Source organism: Papaver somniferum, chromosome 4 (genome assembly GCF_003573695.1).
Source record: "Papaver somniferum cultivar HN1 chromosome 4, ASM357369v1, whole genome shotgun sequence".
In the NCBI taxonomy this organism is placed as follows: Eukaryota; Viridiplantae; Streptophyta; class Magnoliopsida; order Ranunculales; family Papaveraceae; genus Papaver; species Papaver somniferum.
This window is the reverse complement of record NC_039361.1, coordinates 87,888,630-87,901,441: the sequence shown is the minus strand read 5'-3', so window position 1 is coordinate 87,901,441 and position 12,812 is coordinate 87,888,630. Positions and strand designations below refer to the sequence as shown.

Sequence of the window (12,812 nt, the reverse complement as noted above, 5' to 3'; positions counted from 1 at the left end):
TCCCATACCCCCAAACTTAAATCTAACATTGTCCTCAATGTTCTAAAGATGAAATTAAAAGCATGAACAAGGAGAAACTGTTACCATTTGAAGCAAAAGAGATAAGGAAAGATATTACCGTGTTGCATGAGCATGGGATACCTCCCAAGAAGTGCTAAGTTTAAAGTCTTCAGCCAGACTTAGAAAAGGATTGGTCAACTCGAACCATAAAGTAACAGTCGAAATAATTGTGGGTCTTCAAAACCAAATAGAGCTGACCAAAGGAAACTGCAATGAACCAAGAAAGTGGACAAGAATAGCATGCCCTTACCTAGTTTCCTGAAAACTATCGCTATTTGCGGTTCAGGTTCTATGAAAGGGTCTAAATAGGATATTTTCATTGGCTGCGTTTCTTCATAGATGGGATCCGAATCACTAGGTCTTAGAGTCTGTAAAAACTCAAATACGGACTTAGAATCACGACGTAATAACCTAAATAATTACGGATCCTCTAAGTCAATCAGATATGACTTACATAGTTGACCACAGTGAGAGTAGTGGTCATTCTTAGGAAAATGTGTCGATTCTATTAACCTAAAGTACTTAGGCTTAGTCTCAGAACTTAATATTCGACTCATTTGAAACGTTCCCACAGTTGGAAGAAAACTATTTGGTGGGAAAACAAAGTCAATCTGGGTATCATAGCCTGGGAAAACCACATCAACCAGAGGATGGGTTTCTAATAACTGAACTCCTTCATGGACATCATTAGGCTCGGGAAAACGAGTATGAAGGTAATCTTGTAAAATGGTCGAGGCACAGATATCAAGTCCTAAGTGTGGGGACTTTCTGAGAGTTAAAGGTAAGGCACTAGGGAAGTGATAATCACCCCCAAACTTAGAGTTTTCAGTGTCTCTAGATAGACCTCTAATTATTTCTTGAATTTCCGTATATTCAGAGTCCTTAAAATATTCAAGAGATTCTTCTAAGTTATTATCAGGTAGTGCATCTTTACTCATCTCTACGGGTCTATCTTCTTCTTCCAAGACTATTGTTTCTAAGTCGCTAGACTCTAAAACAATATTTTCGAAATGAACCCGTTCCTCTAAACCACTATTGGCTTCGTAATCAAAAGGAAAATCTACATCGTCTAAAACGGTGGTATCCCTAATCAAATCCTCGTCCTTTTGAATAGGTGAATAATCATAAAAATTATTTGGATTTGAACTAGAAATAATATAATCACTATACAACTCAATTGGATTACTAGACTCCTGATCACTATGCCTACATATTTCAGATTCTTCATTACTGCTATCCTCATCATCATAGTACGAAGATGATTGAACCTTATCTAAATAAGTAGTGTCTTTTATTCTAACCTCGTCCTCTAAATTAGGCAAATATTCACTATTTACATCAAGGGTAAAATTGGAAACACTATTTTGGAATGTAAGATTATTTCGAGCAAGTCTTTCGTTCGTCTCAGCCATCAGCTTGAGGGATTCCTCTATAGAAAGTTCACTCATTATTGTAGTTCTTTCGTCTAGAATTACACTATTCATCTCAGCTAACTTACGCGTCGACTCAGCTAACTCCCTGAGGGACTCTTCTAAAGGAGGAATAGGAACAGAGGGATCATAAAAAGGACTACTTTTCAATAGTTTGATTGTATCCTCTAGAGACGAAGAACTAATACTATAATCTTCTTGCTCGTAAGACTGATGCATGTGTGGATAGTAATTGGGATCACCAGGGTATGACCCATATCCTTACAAATGATGGCGTTCCCAACCACTATTCCCAACATGACATAGAAAGGATGATGTCCATATTCAAATTCAGGTCGATATTCATTGTATTGGCTTCTATCATACCAGCTCGATATTCTTAAATGCAAGGGAATTCTACACAACCACAAACAAAGCTGACTCGACCAAATCAAACCTATAAATTCTAGCAAACAAAAAGCATGATGGCTCCACTTAGATTGTTTCTAGACCAGCTTCTATCTTTCGAAAGGGAATTCGTTGCAATTTGAGCAAACCCCTCTGGAATCAATCCGAGTCAAAGTAAGTTGAATAGAGGCGAGGGAAGCTTAGTGGAGCTTTGATACCCAAGGCCCCGCTATCACAAGGCGGCGCAGTCACGCATTCAACTCACAGAAACCATCATGAACTTCGAGGTGTGCTTAAGAAAGTAACTAATATCCTTCGAAATTTTTTCCTAATAAGCGCGATACCCTATAGGTCTCTTTCTAATCATATTTTAAAGCTTGGGTTCGCGTTAGGTTTTGTTCTCCTAAAGCGGGCAAGAAGGGAGCGGTGATGAAATCCGAACCCTTATCTTGTTTAGGCCAGGCCTTGCCCTTTACTAGGAAAATAAAGGCAGTCCAAATTCGTCCTCAATCAATGATCACCTTAAGGAATACAGTAACTCGCTTACAGGAGATTCACGAGTGTTTTGATGGACTTACCTCCCGTACCAGATGGGGGATGAACCGTTGAAGTCGACTCGGGCCACAACTCCTATGTCATGTACGAACCCGAGGGGCCGATACGATATAGTAATCGTCGTCCTTCCCTGCACACAGTTTATATAATTTTTTTTTTGTTTAATAATACCCTTCCGTAGGGTTAAAAAAAAGAAATAAAGTCCAATTGTTTAAAGTCCAAAGTCCAAAATAAATAAAAAAAATTACAGTTTTCCTCACACACTCTAAAAAAAATTAAAAATTAAAAACTAAAAATTAAATCCTAAAATTGTCCTTTTTTCTTCTCTTTTCGCTTTTCGCTTTAAGCTTTTTCCTCTCCAAGTCCTTAGTGCTCCACTTCGAACCTGTAAATCAAAGAAAAAAAGACAAAGTAAAAAGGAACAAATAATAAAAAAAATAAACCTAAAAAAAATATAAAAAAATCTATATACAAGTCCCCGGCAGCGGCGCCATTTTGTTGTAGTATTTTTCGTGCGAGGTAAATAAGGATTCGTTGCTCGGACTTGTAAAGATTTAAAAATAAAGATATATACAGAAAATATGTCACAAGATCAAGAGGAACCAGGACTCAGGATTCCAATGTGTTTCATATTCAAGTGGCTCAGAAATTAATCCTAGGCGATTATAGCTCAAAATAAAACAAATATTAACTCTATCTTTGCCAAATTAGATTCCATAAAATATTACTTGTATATTATAAGCATGGCACATCAAGAATCCCTAGGACTAAGCATGTTCCATCAAACAAAATCACAAGTACTTAATTGAAATCATAAATCAATTAAAATCGGTGCAAAAAGTGAATTAAGAATTATTTAAATAACCACATTGCTGAAAAACAGCTTCCTCCATCATCCCAGTATTGGGGTTTAGCTACTCATAATAATCATGTTCTCAAAATACATACTTGATGCTCAAAATATGATTAAAAGAGTGATAAATATAAAACAGTGAAACTACGACCCACAAAAGGCGTCCAGAAATCAAAGATAGAAGACGTCTGCTGTAAAACAACGATACTTAGCTGCTGCTGTTAACGCTGCGGAAAAAAAGACTGCTCTGTGCAGTCTGTTCTTCGTGTTCTTCAAGGTCCTCTAATGGCAGCAGCAGAAGCAGGTGGGAATTGCTGTTAATCCTTCTTCATCGCTCCTCTGCGTCCCAAACCTTCCCCAAACTCTTGATAAAGCTTCTCTGAACTCCCACATGACTTTTTATACTCGACATGCCCAAAAATCTCTTGGTTTAATCCCGAATATCTTCTATTATTCTTCACGGCCTCGTCCGTTATTTCTTTCCCTGTGGACTCTGATTTCTCGTTAATAGCAGATATTTGGTTTTTAATAACTTTCCAAACTTTGTTAAGATAGTATAGAAGCAAATCTTATGATATCTTCTGCTGATTAATCACCATATCTTTGAAATATGTTCACGCTCCTGCTGTTGACGCTGTCTTCCTCCAACAGATTATCCAGCCCATTTTGATTACTTAAACTGCCCAAACTAACTTTGTTTGATCAATACAAGTCCATCCCAATCATTTACAGCGATTGAATCTCGTTAAAACACGTCCAATAATCCAACCCTAAATCTGCCAGGCGTGAAAGCTAGTTTTCCCGCCAATTTTTTTCTTTTGAATTTGGGAAGGAAAGTGACCTCCCCTTTATCCAGTCCCGGTCTCCCTTTAGCACATGCCCGAAATGGGTTACCCCTTATCCAAAGTGAGGGTCCGTATAGTAATTTTCTCCCACGAGCGCAAAAACCACTTTTTTAGCCAATTTCGCCGCAAAAGCTTATTTCTCCAAAAATACCTACAGGGACATAAAAATCCATAATAAATATAAAATCGAGCACTAATAATATATACAATTTAGATTATATAAGACACATAAATGCGTCTATCATGGTGCAAGTGGCGCCTGGGGTATCCATGGCCATTGGATTTAGGCGGCTGGTCGCCTAAAAGTTGCCACGAGTCTGTCAGTTTGGTGGAAAACTTGGATGGTTGAGATCGCATCTCATGAGGAAGGGTAGTCGTTGATTGTGGCTACCTTCCGTTGGAGCCTGATAATGGTGCAGTGGCGCCTTTAACGCGTGCCAGTGGCATTGCGGCATGGCTGGCATGGCTCCTGCATGCCAGTGGAACAGTGGTGTAAGTGGCGCCTGGCATAGCCATGGCCGCTGGATTTTTGTCAAGTTGGTGTTAAATTCAAACGTGGTGTGGCAACATCAGTTTTAATGGCCACATTGATCCCCATGTTCTGTGGAACATTGTTTGGCTCGGTTGGCGTGACAACTTTATCTAAATTAGGATTTGGCATGTAGTATGCGGTAAGTGGCACGTTTGGCATGTGCACTTGGCATGCATGTTTGGCATGTGCGTCTGGCATGAGCGTTTGGCATGTCGTTTGGCATGTTTGGCATGTCGTTTGGCATGTTTGGCATGTCGTTTGGCATGTGCGCCTGGCATGTTTGTTTTTGGCATGTTTGACATGTCGTTAGCATGTTGTCATGGTTTTGGGAAGACAACTTGGTAGGGTAACCTTTTGACACAATTCCCACCCTTTTTAAAGCTGTGGAAGGTTTAGAGCAACCTGATTGGTCAATGAAAGTAGGGAGCCGACCAAGCATGGGTGTGTCCACCCTTTTGGTGCGCGTGGCAGGTTTAGTGCGACCTGATTGGTCGATGGGAAATAGGGCCGGCAAATATGGTCCCAGCCACAAATTATGTGCGTGTGGCGAGTTTAACGCAACCTGATTGGTCGAGGGAAATATGGCCGGTTTAGGATGGGGCGTGGCCAATGGCAAATGGCACCGGTTGGCCTAAGGCATGGCCACGCCTCTCTTTGTTGCTGCTCCTATCCTGCGTCTCCTTGTTTTTTTGATTATGTGCAAGATTTTGCATATATTAATCCATGGAGGAGTAATTACCTAGTTTGCGTATGCTTAATTTCGACAAGCAAGGTCTGATATACTGCGCAAGGCGCAAAACCCTAACTTTTGCAAATGAGTCAGGATAATTGATTGAATTCTATGTGTTGACACAGAGTTCTTTTAAGTTCATTGCCAGAGAGCAGCATGCTTTCTGATTGAATATCTTATGCAAAGACCTTATCCTTGATATTTGGAAATTCGTGCTACTTTGCTGCGAGTGAACACAAATTGTCATGCCGTATCAACATTAAGGGTTCAGCCGGGGAACATATCACAGAAAGCATTCAAAGAAACTTATATTAATTGAGTGTAGGCAAGGTGCCGAAATTTACAAAGCATCTGGGACGCCAGTCTGGACAAATTTCATGTAAATATATTGAACGACTCAATAAATATGCCAGTGGAGAGTTTGACACTCATGGCTCCGTTTCCTTACAGAGTTACATCACATCAGATGCAAGGATTTTATAATTTTAACCCTAAGCTAAAAACTACCATCAACATTAAGTCCCCTGCTTAGCTCGTAACAGTGGCATTGTTGCGGGGTAAGCATGAGATGGTGACAGACAAGGATAAAATCAAAACTACAAGTCATGAAGAGATTGTTAGGAAAATTTGGCTAACCTTTGGCAGGAGGCATGCATAATCTGTGATCCTTGCATTGGCATCTTTGCATAACTTCGGCTTGGCCATAGGGTGTTTGCGTCAGCGTTGCGAATTTGGCTACTGATCGGCAGATGTGGCACTGCAACTTGGCTACTGATCGGCAGAAATGGCGCTGCAACTTTGGCTACTGATCGGCAGAGATGGCGCTGCGACTTTGGCTACTGATCGGCAGAGATGGCGCTGCAACTTTGGCTACTGATCGAAAGAGATAGCGCTGCAACTTAGTCCGCGAAACGGCGGATGGCGCTTCAGTCCGCGGAAAGGTCGAAATGGCTTCCGTCCGTGGAAAGGTGGAAATGGCCTCAGTCCATAGAATGGTGGATATTAGTTTCAGTCTGTGGAATGGTGGAAACTGGCTTCAGTCTATGGAATGGTGGAAACTGGCTTCAGTCCGTGGAATGGTGGAAACGGCGCTTGGCTTCAGTCCGTGGAGCGGTAAAGATATAGCTCTAAAACTTTGGCTACCAAACGGTGATGATGGCGCTACTTAATTGACCACGGAGCGGGAAGATACGGCGCTGCTGGCTAGGTCCATGGAAAAGTGGAGATGATGCTGCAACTTCGTCCACGGACCATCGATGTTGCCGCTGCAACTTTGGCCACGGAGCGCTGATGTCGGTGCTGCAATTTCAGCCACGGACTGTTGATGTTGGCGCTCGGAGCTTTGGCGCTGGCTTGACCATGGAGTGATGGTGTCATGGAGCGTTGGCGCTGTCTTGACCACGGAGCGTTGCAGGTTGAGCGTCTGGTGTTCCTCGTGCTGGCGCGCTGCTGGTTTGGTCATGGAGCAGAGATATTGGCGCACTGCTTGTTCGGATATGGATCATGAGTGTGGTGCGCCCAGTCATCTATTCCCGTTCATGGAGCAAGAAGGAATTTTTATTCTGTTCAAACTCTAGAAACTCCATCCGCCTGAAAAGAGGTATCGACCCTCTTCTGTTTTTGTTGCTCGTCCGTATCCGTGCTTTCGTCTGCAGTGTTTGGATCCTCTTTGTCATTCGTTAGCGGTGGTATAGTGAGCATTAACGGAAACAAAGCAATCACTAATAGTTATAATCAGCATCAAGGCGAGCCAGGAGAACTCAAGGTAGGTTCTCTCGCATGTAGCCACCCAACAGTACCATCGATCTTCTCCAGAATGTGTAATAAGGTTCTGACTTCAGAAGAATGAGTATCTAACCTCTCTAGTGGATTCCAAAATTTACCAAAATCCATTGCACTCTTGGGACAAATGGATGAAATATATGCTCGGGAATGATCATGTCAGGGCTAATCTTGGAGATTGTGGTTGCGTTGTCGGTCCATCCTTGACTTTAGGTTGTTTAGTGCATGGACCTTCTGATTGCGATCATGATATGTTGTGGATGCTTGTATGGTCGAAATCTTCCGGAGCCATTGGGTGAAATAGATGAGTTGAGAGACGTTCCGTTACCGATGTGCTGCTATCAAGTCTTCAAGGACTTCGTTCCGAGTCACATCCTTTGAACCGTCTTCTGAATCTTAGACTATTGTATGGAATGGGATGCGATGATAAGTACCCAGTTATACTTCTTTTAGATCCGATGACGTGGCTGGATATGTGAATATATCTCTGTGGCGTGCTTTTGGAATCTTTCATGCACGTGTACATCTTCTTGTTGAGAAATTCCTGCGGCTCGTAAAACTTCGACAGTGATGATGTTGAAATCAGAAATAACCTGGTTGAGGGGAATGAAAGCATCCCATGCTGGTAGTCCCTTGTGTAGTCCACTTTTGATTGCATCGCCTTGAATCCACTCCCACGGGATTTGATACAAGCTTATTGTATTCTCCACTGTAAAATCTACATCATGCCAATTTATGTTCCCTGATGTTAGCTCAGTGCCATTAATTGGTTTTCTCGAATCTTTAGAAGATTTAACTAAAGCGCCAAATTATGATTGGGGGTCTGCAATTTTAGCTGAGCTATAACTAAGTCTCGATGAATGCCCATGTGTGAATAAAGATAGCTTGACTGGATTTTGGGTCGTATTGAAGGTAAGAACCACAATCCCTTTATATTATTATCGAGTTATTAAACTGGTGAATGTACTAACACAACAATGTTCATCAATTTTATTTTCAGTATTGGTGGTATACTTACTTCAAGGTCTGTGAACCTTATCTCCAGGAAGCCGTATAATTTTTCCAGTCGTGTACAAGTATAAGCCGATAATTGGATTGGTGAAATAAATGATGGTAAAAATGTAGTTGTTGTTCAGAGGATGCAACAACTGTGCAGAACAAGTATAAACATGAGCATGATGTCGTATACTTATGTTGACGAGTACCATGAGCCAATAGCACAAAGAATGCTAGAGTTAAGCCTTAAGCGAGTTGTGTTTTATAGTCTTATTTCGGGTCATTGTATTTGATACCACGGATAAATACATATGTTTTAGCTACAAGGGAGAAAGGTAAAAGCAACCAACTAGTTTCCAACGTCAATAATTTCACAAGATGATTGGATAACGTTGATAAATAATGGACAGTCTTGGGAAGAAAAGAAAGATTTGATCCAAACCCCAGATGATAACTTTGATTACTCTAGTTGGTTCCAGAAGGTATGCAAGTTAAATATTGATGTTCAACCACAAAAATTGGGTAGTGTTGATTTTCCAGCAATTGGCAATTTGCCACTTACGGATATTCTATCCTAACCTCCATCACCGACGGGCGAACCATATATGTATCCTAGTCAAATGGATTCGTCAAATATGCCCCAAATATCTTGGGAAGTCCAGACTTTATCTCCCGTTGGAGATATTGTTACTGTTCCACTTAGTGTTGAAGGTTTCCAGCAGAGGTATCCACATTGCGGTGTGGTGGCATCACCAGAAGAGTATCAAAACAAGTTGAACACTTTAACGCTTCTTCTCGATGGATTCCAGAATTTTCACTTGAGAGATATGCATATGTAGAGGGATAATTTGACTTATGAAATGCCAGAGACTCCAGTAGGAACAAGTTCTCAAATGGTTTTAGGTCGTGATGGCATGTCCCCTGGTAGTAGCAGTCAAAGAAGTCGTGGAGGTCGTAGAAGTCGTCATTCTGCTCCAAATTTAGTGGAAGAGACTCAGGTATCAGCATCAGGAGGAGACGTGGAGATGACGGATATCCGGTTCCAAACTCCTAGTGGTTTCATGCCCAAGGTCTTGTACTTACTCCTTACGGTGGCGTAAATATGGATGCATTTATGCAATTTGAAATGTATACCCCCAACAACCACTTTAGCATTTCACCCATTTCAAGAACCTTTTCATCCAATTCAACTATCTTCGGTGCTATATAAAGGTTATGAATCGCCTGATGCAACTCAACCACCATCTCAGACTCAAACTGGTGAGTTTTCGGAGGACCAAGCAGGCTTATGGAAATATATATTTGGAAATCGTTAGTTTGATAGCTGTAATTTCTTTTAATGTACTCGCATTTTTATTGAACGGTGGTTTAATATAATTGAACTTTCGTTTGATAAATGAAAATCTACATTTATATTCATGCTTAAATTAACAATTAAGAAATTAAAACATGTTAACTGGATTAAATTTGGGAAACACTCTTAAGATTTCATAACAACTTCCATATCAGAACTCTTTTCTGTTATTATAAAGCCACTCTGCACAACACCTTTGTTCAATGTCTATCAAGGTTTCACCACTCCTCATGTTTCGAGATGCTTTCCTTATCATAACAATATAATTTTAATATTCTTAGAAATTATAACAAACTGAACACTCAACACCTGTAGATAACGATTATTAAGGTTAATTGGTTCTTCTTCAAATTTCGGAAAAACGCGTCCCCAAAACGGCATAGCCTGTAGTACGCTATAAACGATGAGATGATTAGTAAACAAAACATAATTCCTGCAGGTGCATTCATCTTCAACAGTACTAAAATTGCGCTGGTGTACTCTTATTTGATTAGCTTTTGCTCTTCTTATTTCATTTTGCACATTGGCTCGTTGTTCAGCTCTTTGATTTTCGACAGCATGTTGCTCTTCTATTAACTAAGTCATGCTCATATTTTGAATAATTGGAAGAGCTAAGAAAATAGGAAGAAGGTGTGAGCAATATAGTTAATATTGGGTTTCGGTTTGTCTCAGACGGAACTGAGACACTGGTGCGACTTTATATTGGGGAGATCTCGGTTCCAAATCTTGGTGCAATTTCGGTTTCAAATTTGTTGTACCTAAAATTTTTAAACCATATATTTTTCACAATTCATTAGTTAAGATATAATAAATATCATTATTTATAGTAACTTCATTATCCCAAACACCACCAAGTAGTCCATAATCACTGTGGCATGTCAATCGATCCTACTGTTATTAATGGATCGCGCAGAGCTAAGAATTTTTTTGCATCCAACTATAAACTACGTTTAGCCAGTATCTATTACAGAGATTAGAATGTAACCCGTGCTACGCACAGGGGCTTGTGGGGATTGTTGATTTGGTGTGGCAGGCCCGTGGGGATTGTTGATTCTATTTTGTACACCATTGACAATGGCAACTAAAAGTATCAACCATTATTGGAAGTTTGAAATGTAGTCACGGATTGAGTAGACATCAGCTCACTCAGGCAAATGGCTACACACTCCTTCCCCATGTCCTGCTTGTGTTTTTTGGAGATCGGGGTACATTAATTATATACTACTAATTTTAACACCCTACAAATATACCTCTACTACATAATAAATATACCCATATCTTATCCATTTAAAGATAGATTACATTAATACCTTTTATCATATATATTTTTCTTATTTTATAATAAGAACGTGTTTCTTCATTCAAAAAAAAATAAATTGCTCTTATCCACCACCAGTCCACCACCACCACCGCCACCAACCCACCACCACTACCATTTTACCACCGCTGCTAGTCCGCTGCTAGTCCGCCGCTGCCGCCAGTCCGTCGCCGTCGCCAACTGAAGTTGATCCAAAAAAATATATCAAAAAATGATAAAAATAAATAGAAAATAATATGGTATCAACAACCGAAGTTGATCCCAAAAACAAAAATTAGAAAATAATAAGAAAAAAATAATATGGTGTCAACAACCGAAATTGACCCCCAAAATTAAAAATTCTGAAAAATGTTCAGATTATGTATGGTGTCAACAACCAAAGTTGATCCGAAAAAAATAATCAGATCATAATAATAATAAAATAATAATAATAATAATATGGTGTCAACAAACGAAGTTAACATCAGAATAGTGCAAACAACCGAAGTTGATCCCAAAAATATGGTGTCAACAAACGAAGTTTATCCCAACAGCTGGTGTCAACAATCAAAGTGGATCTCAAAATTGATATGCTAAAACAATTGGCATACATAAATGATGGAACCTCACGTGAATCGAACACGCATCTTCTGACTAGAGTCAGTTATGATACCATTACACCACGAATTCATCTTTAGAGATACCGTATAGTTTGCAAGGATCAAGAACTGGGAGACCAACAACAAATGCAAACCCGAAAAGCAAAATGATCATCTCATATATACCTACAATAAACATTGGAAAAAAATAAGAAAGCTAACCCACATTGCAAAATGATTTATAATGCAATTGTGGTTTAAGTTTTTACAAGTTGGACTAACTTTAGAATTTCAATTGCACAAGTTGGTAAGTTTACTCTCAATAACAGTATTAGAGACACATTGATTGAAGTATCATAATTCTTTATATAAAAATAGAGTTTTTTCGAGCGATGTGGTAACCGGAGTTTCTGGTTGATTCTGGCCCCGCCATTCTAAATTTCAGCCAATAGAATTTCAAGAGAATCTTTTGGGCCCACGAAATATTATTTAGCCAATCACATTTTTTGAAAAATAATTACCTAAAATTACTAAATCTTATTAATTTAGGACACATAACAAAATAAATATAAACAACTTCAACATTACCAAAATAAAATAAAATTACATCATGATAAGATTAAATAAAATTAAATATGCAATTTGCATCATAATATCATCATAAAATTGGATGAATCATATGAATAATAATAATAAAAAATCCAATGTCCAATATCCATTTACAGTTTTTGTGATAAAATTTGTCTAATACAACTCCAAACTTCGGGTAAAAGAAAATAATTGCAATAACACTTTCAGTTAGTATTAAAAGAAAATACAAATTTATATTGACGATTAAAATAAAATACCTGATTTGTGGATGTCACACATGAATCAAGAAATCTTCTTTCGAGGGTTACAAAAGGCTTTATTGATTCTGTACAGATAAAAATAATACAACATCACTAGGAATAAAAGATTTGCAGAGAGGAAAAAAGAAAATAAAAAAAAAGAATCGAATACGAAACAGAACAAAAAAAAAATGAGTGGAATACAAATTAGGCTAAATATACTCAAACCCACAAATTAGGAAAGCGGTTTCGTCAATTTTATCAGGAAAAATGAAATTTCGGCAAGTTGCATATTTTGAGTAAAATAGAATAATAAGTATAGCATTTTCTTATTCTTATTCCTAGATGTCTAGGATATTTTCATATAAAATATTTGTTTCGGCAATTAAATGACTATCCAAAAATATTGTTCATCCTTTAGGAAAAAAGAATTTATTAGACGAGTGAAAAGATATTTAATATTTTTCTGCCCAAAAAAATTTGCAACCATTAAATCTGCATATCCAGAAATATTATCTATAGAAATTTTATATGATATACAATTTCTAAAGCTGATTGATAT

The 12,812-nt window shown here is 38.7% G+C and overlaps 1 long non-coding RNA gene across 1 annotated transcript; it reads right to left on the bottom strand.

Moving 5' to 3' along the window:
• Positions 1–10,966: 10,966 nt before the first annotated feature.
• Positions 10,967–12,376, bottom strand: LOC113274068. Its single transcript, XR_003322752.1, has 3 exons — positions 12,269–12,376; positions 11,452–11,606; positions 10,967–11,022 (listed from the first exon to the last, which is right to left on the bottom strand). It is a non-coding gene; the product is annotated as an uncharacterized LOC113274068 (long non-coding RNA).
• Positions 12,377–12,812: the final 436 nt, after the last annotated feature.